Genomic DNA, 8,931 nt, shown 5'->3' with positions numbered 1-8,931 from the left:
AGAGCAAGTGTTCCACGTTGATGCAGTCACCAGCTGGCCCCTTCGCTCAGGTACCTCCCCTGTCCCATGCTTGCAAGTATTTATTAGTCAGCTTTTGCTAGATTGTGCTGTGGTGACAAACACTCCCAAAATTTCACTTACTTCCTACTTACTACATAGTTCTACTTCTCCCTTTTATTTGTCAGCTGCAGTTGGCCTATACTCCATGTGTCTTCTCAGCTCTGGGATCCAGGCCGCAGGGGCAGCCCCTGCCTAGGATGGACCATTCTCATGGACAAGGGGGAAAGAATAATGGCAGAACCGTGAGAATGGCTCCTCAAACCTTTGCTCAGACATGGCACATGTTACTTCCACTGAGAGCACATCTGGCCAAAGCATGTTATATGCTAAAACTGATGTCAGTGGCCTGGGAAAATATAATCACAGGGAGATTCAGTGACTAATTGGAAATATATAATACAATCTTCAAAAGAATTTGAATTTATTCCTCTCCTGATGAGAAAACATTTTGGAGTAAGATAGGAGTAAGAACCAGAGGGCCTTGAATACCTGGTACAAGGCTCTGTGACTGACAGCAAATTCCACATGCACAGAAAACAAACAAAAACCCCAAGGCAGGTGTAAGTCTGGGAAACGGGGCTTTCACATACAGACTTACAAGAAGCATGCCACTGAACGTGACAGAGGCTGATAGAGGAGGAGGAAAGGGTTAGATCCCTCTGCTCCTGTCTTTATTTACAGCAAAGGACAGAACACTGTCACCTTGGAAACAACCAACAAAGGCAGTGTGTAAAGCTGTAAGAAATCCCTGTCTGCTCTCTCAGAGGTGACTCGGGCTAAGTAGTGGGGTGGGGTATCCTGCCACCAGACTGCCCTGGGTCCTGGGTATTTTGTAGTCAGGCAGATGGCTCCAGCTGGAAGAAAAAGCTGTTTGGCCTTTGATGGCCACAGCTGACTACATAATGTGTACCTTCTTGTCTTTTGTATTCAAAGACAACACTGCTGACCGAGGAGAGTGTGGCCACAGTATCTGAACCCCTGACCTACACTGGGGACAGTACAATCTCTCTGCCGTATAGCTATTCTTTATAAGTCTCATTGCAAAGATTCTACAGCCTGTAAAACTCTTTGTAATGGTTTTTACTCTGAATAAGCCTTAACAACCTGATGGATTTTACTATCATTCCCAAAAGCCATCTATAGGTCACTGCTTGCATTTGCATAGTTTCTAATTTTCTCTTACTATTTTATACTAAGTTGCATAGACTCTGCACTAGTAAAATTCTTCAAGAAGCCTGGATGTGCTTCTGTCTTAGGCAGTAGACTCTAAATTAACTAAAAGTTTAGACACAATTATTGCTGTATCAGCCTGAAGCCTTGATGTGATGTCTCATGTCATATTGATGCCACACTGGCACTATTCAAAGTTCTTGGCCTTTAAAATAGAGTTTTGAGCTTCTTAGACCTTCCAGATCTTATTAACAGTTAGCACACAGCTGAAGATAGCCCAGCATTTCTTTAGCCCCATCTGTGTAACATATACCCTCCATAATGCCTGCCTGGCTGAGCTACATGAATATTCAAATAAAATGCAAACTTTATTTGCATTTTACTGTAGAAAACATCTCATTTTGTTTCAGATTAAACATTATTCAGCTCAAAACTTTATAGTCGATTCCAATTCATTTTAATACCAACCTTCAGAGTATTAACATGTCTCCATATATAACACAGTTTAATAGGAATGACCACAGATGAAACCTGAGTTTGGGGCTCAGCTTAGTCATTTATTGTGTGACCAATACACAAGTCATTTACTCACTTGTATAAAGAGTGGACTGGAATAGATAAGAGACAGCAAACATTTGACAGATGTACCATCAGTCCTAACTCCTTTGACATGGCAGATGTGACTAATCATTCATGGCCCTGATTCTCACTGGTCATATAATGATCTTCAAAATCCTCTTCAGGACAGAATTCCAGGCAGCCATTACTAGTCACTGGAGTTGGCACTCAAGTTGAAATCCACATATGAGTCCAGGTCAAAATAATCTACAATATATGGAGATAATATGTGAAAGCACTTTGCAAATTGTTCTATGTCATACAAACTTAAGATGTTATTACTATTACATTAGCTATTGTTACAGAAAAAATTTGTGCAGATATGTTTACTATTTTTAATTTTTTTATTTTTGAGGTGGAGTCTTGCTCTGTCTACCAGGCTGCATTTCCCTCCTGGATTCAGGCGATTCTCCTGCCTCAGCCTCCCGAGCTGCTGGGATTACAGAGATTTTGTTTAGACTATATGAAGTGCTGATGGTGACTTGCATCTTGTTATTATACCACCTATAATTGTTACTCTAACAGCACATGTGAAGAGATTTGGCACCCAGCCTTTTCTTAGGTGAATATGCACTATGAAAGCAATTTATTATTTTTTTCTAAAGCAATTTCAAAATACAGAAATAGGACTACCTTGGACTGCCTAGAAAACTGTCATGGAGACCTGGTGCCTTGAATTTGAATTTGAAGCCTGGCTTCACCTTTTAATGTGTGAATGTTGGCCTGTCATTCAACCTCTCTGAGTCTGTTTCCTCATCCATGAAGTGGGCAGTATAACCAATCTCCTTTTAGGGTTGTTAAAAAATTGAAATGTAGGCCCGGCGTGGTGGCTCACGCCTATAATCCCAGGCCTTTGGGAGGCTAAGGTGGGTGGATCATGAGGTCAGGAGTTCAAGACCAGCCTGGACAATAGGGTGAAACCCCATCTCTACTAAAAATATGAAAAAAAAAAAAAAAATTAGCCAGGAGTGGTGATGGGCATATGTAATCCCACCTACTCGGGAGGCTGAGGCAGAGAATTGCTTGAACTGAGGAGGCAGAGGTTGCAGTGAGCTGATAGTGCACCACACCACTGCACTCCAGCCTGGGTGATACAGACTCCATCTCAAAAAAATAAAAAGGGATGGGTGTGGTGACTTAACGCCTGTAATCCCAGCACTTTGGGAGGCCGAGGAGGGTAGATCACCTGACATCAGTAGTTCAAGACCGGCCTGGCCAACATGGTGAAATCCCATCTCTACTAAAAATACAAAAATTAGCTGGGTGTGTTGGTGGGTGCCTGCAGTCCCAGCTACTCGGGAGGGTGAGGCAGGAGAATTGCTTGAACCCGGGAGGGGAAGGTTACAGTGAGCCGAGATTGTGCCACTGCACTCCAGCCTGGGTGGTTGAGTGAGACTCTGTCTCAAAAAAAAAAAAAGAAGAAAAGCAAAAACTATGATTCATAAGCTGTACTCTATAAATGTGAGTTTCTAACACTGAAAAACTGGTTTATGGTGAGTACTCTAGGAATTTTGACTCACTTTCTATTTTACCAAAAGATTGATAAACCTTAAGAGACAGAAAACACTTTCAGTCAGAAACAATATTTCTTTAGTGCAAGAAATAAAGACCTGCACTTAACTTTAATCACTGTCTTCTTTCAAAGCAAACATAAGAGCTGGAGCCTAAGTCCTCCCTCTGTGAGACTTGCCTCCAGGCCTGGATGCTGTGCTCTTGCCTATAGTTCCAGCACCCTGGGAGACAGGGGAAGGTGGATCGCTTAAGCCCAGGAGTTTGAGACCAGCCTGAGCAACATGGTGAGACTTGGTCTCTACAAAAAAATTCTAAAAGTTAGCCAGTCATGGTGGCATGAGGCTGTAGTGCCAGCTACTCAGAAGGCTGAGGTAAGAGGATCCACTGAAACCGGGAGGTGGAGGAGGTTGAAGTGAGTTGAGATCCCTCCAGTGCACTCCAGACTGGGTGACAGTGTGAGACCCTGTCTTGGCCAGGTACGGTGGCTCACACCTGTAATCCCAGCACTTTGGGAGACTGAGGTGAGCAGATTGCCTAAGTTCAGGAGTTTGAGACCAGACTGACCAACATGGTAAAACCCTGTCTCTACTAAAAATACAAAACTTAGCCAGGCGTGGTGGCAGATGCTTGTAATCCCAGCTACTTGGGAAGCTGAGACAGAAAAATCACTTGAACCCAAGAGGCAGAGATTGCAGTAAGCCAAGACCAGGCCATTGCACTCCAGCCTGAGCAGCAAGAGCAAAACTCCATCTCAAAAAAAAAAAAAAGAAAAAGATTCGCCTCCTTTACCAAATGATGTGTTGAGACATTTTATTTAAACCAATTAGAAAATTTCAAGGGAGCAATAACTCAAAAGCTGCTAATGCCGTGTGGATGACGTTCAGTAAGGGAACAATGCTATGACTTAAAATAACATGCTTCAGTCTCTGTGCTAAGATCAGACATTGTCATATTATGCATGCACACTGCTTGATCATGCAGATGAGATTTATGCAAATCCCTCTGGGAATGTATATGTGACGCTTTTCAGAGTGATCTGTGTCAGGGTTCTGAGCATCTCAATTAGAAGACTTTCGTGCTCAATCTGGATACTTCTGCTATTTCCCCCTCAAAGATTAGAACTTCTTTTGAAACTATAACCTTGGCAGCTTTCATCTGCCCCCATCACTATTCCTCAGCCATCTACCTCCCCTCTGTCAAGTTTATTATCCGCACATACTTTTTAAAATCTTTAGAATGCACAGCCATTTAATTAAGAAAAATTTGAGGGCACAACTATATAAAGTAGGTAAAAATCATTAACATACTCAGTTAAAAATCTGTTTGCGGCAGTTACATTGACAAACCTTGCTCTTGGGGTAGCCCATTTTTGTAGCAAAACTTTTTACCTTCTCCAAGAGCAATGGTCTGTTGTGACTCTAGCAACTGATAGGAAATCCTAAGGCCTAGAAGCATCTGTTCAATATGTGGGGGTTCTTAAAGATTAAGGGAAGACATTCTTAAGCAGATGTGTTTTTAAAAATGCAAATGGATATAGTTAATCTTTGAATTCAAAACCAGTGGTAAGCAATCTTTTTATGTAAGAGCCAATATAAAAAAATAAAATAAAAAGTTTATAGCCTCCCACCCTCTCATTTTTTTCTAAATAAAAATGTCTTCATATTTTCTCTCATCATAAAAATGGTATAAACTCAGAAGAAAATTAAGACTGCTTTGTAGCCAATAAATATGAATACCTAGACCCATTAGGGAAGTAGCAAAGTGGAGGTTTTTCTTATCTTTTTATGAACTTACATCAAAATGCAAGATGGGTAGTATGCAGCCTTCAAAGCCACAAAGTTTTCATCACCTTTTAAAAAGAATATAGCTTTTCCTTTAAATACTGTCTCTTCTGAATTATCGTTGTGGGAAAATAACATGATTGTATACCTGAAAATCATAGGAGAATTACATTAAAAATGATGCTAACTGAATTCAGTATGGGAACTAGTTTATAAATAAATAAATAAGTAAATTAATTTATTTATTATTATTATTTTTTATTTTTGAGACAGAGTCTTGCCCTGTTGCCCAGGCGTGAGTGCAGTGGCATCATCTCAGCTCACTGGTCACCACAATCTCCGCCTCCTGGGTTCAAGTGATTCTCCAGTCTCAACTTCCCGAGTAGTTGGATTACAGGCATGTGCCATCACAATGTTTGTATTTTTAGTAAAGACAGGGTTTTACCATGTTGGTCAGGCTGGTCTTGAACTTCTGACCTCAGGTGATCCACCCGCCTCAGCCTCCAAAGTGCTGGGATTATAGGCGTGAACCACAGTACCAGGCCTAAAAATAAATTTAAAACTGTGTCACAAACACACACACACTTATGCATATATATGCATATACATGCATAAGTATACACACACACACACACACACACACACACACACAAGAGGACTTCAAAAAGTTCGTGGAATAATGGAATTAAAGAAAAAGATAAAAATATAAATATAACCTTCACTTCTCAACATAAGCTCCATTAAGTTCAAGACACTTTTTAAAATGATACCTGCCATTTAGTCATTCCATAAAGAACTGAAGATCCTAGAAATTTAACCATCAAAGCAGTCTTTTTTTTTTTACATAATTAAATGAAGACAAATGGATGCCCTTTAAAGATTTTTTTTTAAGATTAAGAAACAAAAAGAAGTCAGAAGCAGCCACATCAGGATGGTAAGGTGGATACCTAATGATTTCCCAGTGAAACTCTGGCAAAATTGTCCTTGCTTGATGAGAGAAATGAGCAGGAGCATTGGCTGTGGTGGAGAAGGACTCCCTGGTGAAGCTTTCCTGGGTGTTTTTCTGCTAAAGCTTTGGATAACTTTCTCCAAACACTGTCATGATAAGCAGATATTATCGTTCTGTGGCCATCCAGGAAGTCAACAAGCAAAATGCCTCGAGCATCCCCAAAAGCTATTGCCATGACCTTTGCTCTTGACTGGTCCGCCTTTGCTTTTTTTCTTTTTAAAATGGAATCTTGCTCTGTTGCCCAGGCTGGAGAGCAGTGGTGCAATCTCGGCTCACTGCAACCTCTGCTTCCCATGCTCAAGCGATTTTCCTGCCTCACCCTCCTGAGTAGCTGGGACTACAGGCTTGAGCCACCACACCTGGCTAATTTTTGTATTTTTAGTAGAAATGAGGTTTCACCATATTGGCCAGGCTGGTCTCAAACTCCTGTCATCAAGTGATCCCCCTGCCTTACCTCCTGCAGTGCTGGGATTACAGGCATGAGCCACTCCAGCCTGCCTCTGCTTCTGCTTTGAATGAACGACTTCCACCTTTTGGTATTGTGCTTTGTCTTCAGGATTGCACTGGTAAAGCCATGTTTCATTTCATGACATAATTCTTCGAAGAAATACTTCAAGATCTTAATCCTACTTGTTTAAAATTTCCATTGATTCGTAGGTCTAGACTTGAAAAGAAACAAGATAAAATTTCCATTGAAAGCTCTGTTCTTGTCTGCAGCTGAATTGGGCGCAATGGTTCTGTCACCTATTCAGTGGAAAGTTTGTTCAACTTTAATTTTTCAGTGAGAATTGTGTAAACTGAACCTGTTGAGATGTCTGTGGTGTTGGATACTGTTTGTGCTGTGAGTTATTGGTCCTGTTCAATGAGAGAAGAAATAAAATGAATTTTTTTCCTTACAAATTGATGTGGCTGATCTGCCACTGCATTCCTTTTCAACATGCTCTCATCCCTTACCAAAAGAAGTTCTCCACTTGTAAACTACTGGTTTCTTTCAGCCATTTCTCCCCTAAACTTTTCATAAAGCATCAATGATTTCACCATTCTTCCACCCAAGCTTCACCATAAATTTGATGTTTGTTCTTGCTTCAATTTTAGCAGAATTCTAAATTGTTGCTCTGATAGGGGCTAATTTCATACTGATATCTTATCCTTCTAGTGCCTCGAACTAGATCCCATTTAGACATGTTATAACAAGTTAATATAGATTATTTTGGTACAAACTTTTTTTTAAAGCCATGCATAGTTTTTTCATAATACACATTTTTCGTGAACTTTTAAAAGACCCTGCATGTGTATGTGTTTGTGTGTGCTTGTGTGTATAAAGTCTTCTACTCTGAAAGTAGGAATAATTCTAGAATAAGTTTTATAAGTGGCAAAATATATATCTCTAATTAGTACCTTCTACTTTATAGGCTCTAGTAGGGAATGGGAAAAACAAGAAGGAAGAAAGGAAAAACAGAAAATTTAAATCCTCATTAGTCTTTGTTGCTAAAATGTGGAACCCAGCATGAATGGCTTTTACTTTACCAGGGCACCTGATACATTTTTGGATATGGAAAGGTGAAACAGAGTTGAGTCTGGGAGGTGTAGAATGAAATTACTCTAAATATATAATAAAGAGAGGAAATAGGAAAAGAGGTTAACTTCCACTTATGTGGCCCAAAGATTGTTTAGATAGTTGTGAAGAAAAGAAGAGGCTGGGTATGGTGGCTCACACCTATAATCCCAGCACTTTGGGAGACTGAGGCAGGCAGATCACTTGAGGTTGGGAGTTCGAGAGCAGCCTGGCCAGCATGGCAAAACCTCGTCACTACTAAAAATACAAAATTAGCGGGGCGTGGTGGTGTCCGCCAGTAATCCCAGCTACTCAGGAGGCTGAGGCAGAAGAATTGCTTGAACCTGGGAGGCAGAGGTGCAGTGAGCAAGATCACGCCATTGCACTCCAGCCTGGGTGATAGAGTGAGAACCTGTCTCAAAAAGAAAAAAAAGAACTTAAGTATGTCAAAATACATATTATGGGTCTTGATGCTCTAGCTGAATGCTAGACCCAGATTCTAGTTGAGTGTGTCTTTTGACCAGCTAGCAGCCCCAGGAATCTGTTCATTGCCATGCATGTTTGGGAGGAGTACTTGAGAACAAGGTGTGGTGTGGGTACCTAGAAAAGAGAAAAGAAAGAGTTAAGAATGATATCTTTTCTCCAACTGACTTCAAGGGAGGGAAGGAACAATTCAAAGTTGAAAGAGTAGTTTCCTTAAGGTCATTGGTGGGACTTGAGGCACAAGCCTCTCCTGTCTCTGGGACAGGAGACAGATTTCAACACAGTGACAGTGAAATGCTCTCTCCCCAACTCAGCTGAATACTCAGCATAGCAAGATCACCAGGGGCCCAGAAACTGTTTGGTATGCCCAGGGGTTTGTGGCTGTGACTGCCCTAGGAGGTAGCCTTCTTCTGGCTGGCAGGAATGGCAGATGACCCCCCTGTGCAGAGTAGAACATGAAAGGACAGCTTTGAATGAGGTGTGCCTATGTCCCGCAGTGATGCGGACAGGCACTGGGAACAGGAACTTTTGGACTATTGAAGAAAATTTGACCTCATTTGTATTCAGAGGCTAGTGAGGTTTTGAAACATCTGGAATATCTGACAGCAATGTGGTTTATATGGCTTATTTTTTAATAGAAGAAAGAGGATTAAATTATAATGCATAATGACATCTCACTTATTTCACATTATGAGGAAATGTGATATTCCAGTAAGTCAATTTTCCAAATAATTGAAACAGCT

The 8,931-nt window shown here is 40.9% G+C and overlaps 1 long non-coding RNA gene across 1 annotated transcript; it reads right to left on the bottom strand.

Annotated features, from left to right (window-relative positions):
• Positions 1-1,775: 1,775 nt before the first annotated feature.
• On the bottom strand, positions 1,776-5,687 carry LOC128930115 (uncharacterized). Its single transcript, XR_008477761.2, has 3 exons — positions 5,587-5,687; positions 5,155-5,289; positions 1,776-2,055 (listed from the first exon to the last, which is right to left on the bottom strand). It is a non-coding gene; the product is annotated as an uncharacterized LOC128930115 (long non-coding RNA).
• Positions 5,688-8,931: the final 3,244 nt, after the last annotated feature.

The sequence above is a fragment of the Callithrix jacchus genome, chromosome 18 (genome assembly GCF_049354715.1).
Source record: "Callithrix jacchus isolate 240 chromosome 18, calJac240_pri, whole genome shotgun sequence".
Classification (NCBI taxonomy): domain Eukaryota; kingdom Metazoa; phylum Chordata; class Mammalia; order Primates; family Cebidae; genus Callithrix; species Callithrix jacchus.
The sequence above is the reverse complement of the archived record's forward strand: the minus strand, read 5'-3'. Positions and strand labels throughout refer to the sequence as shown.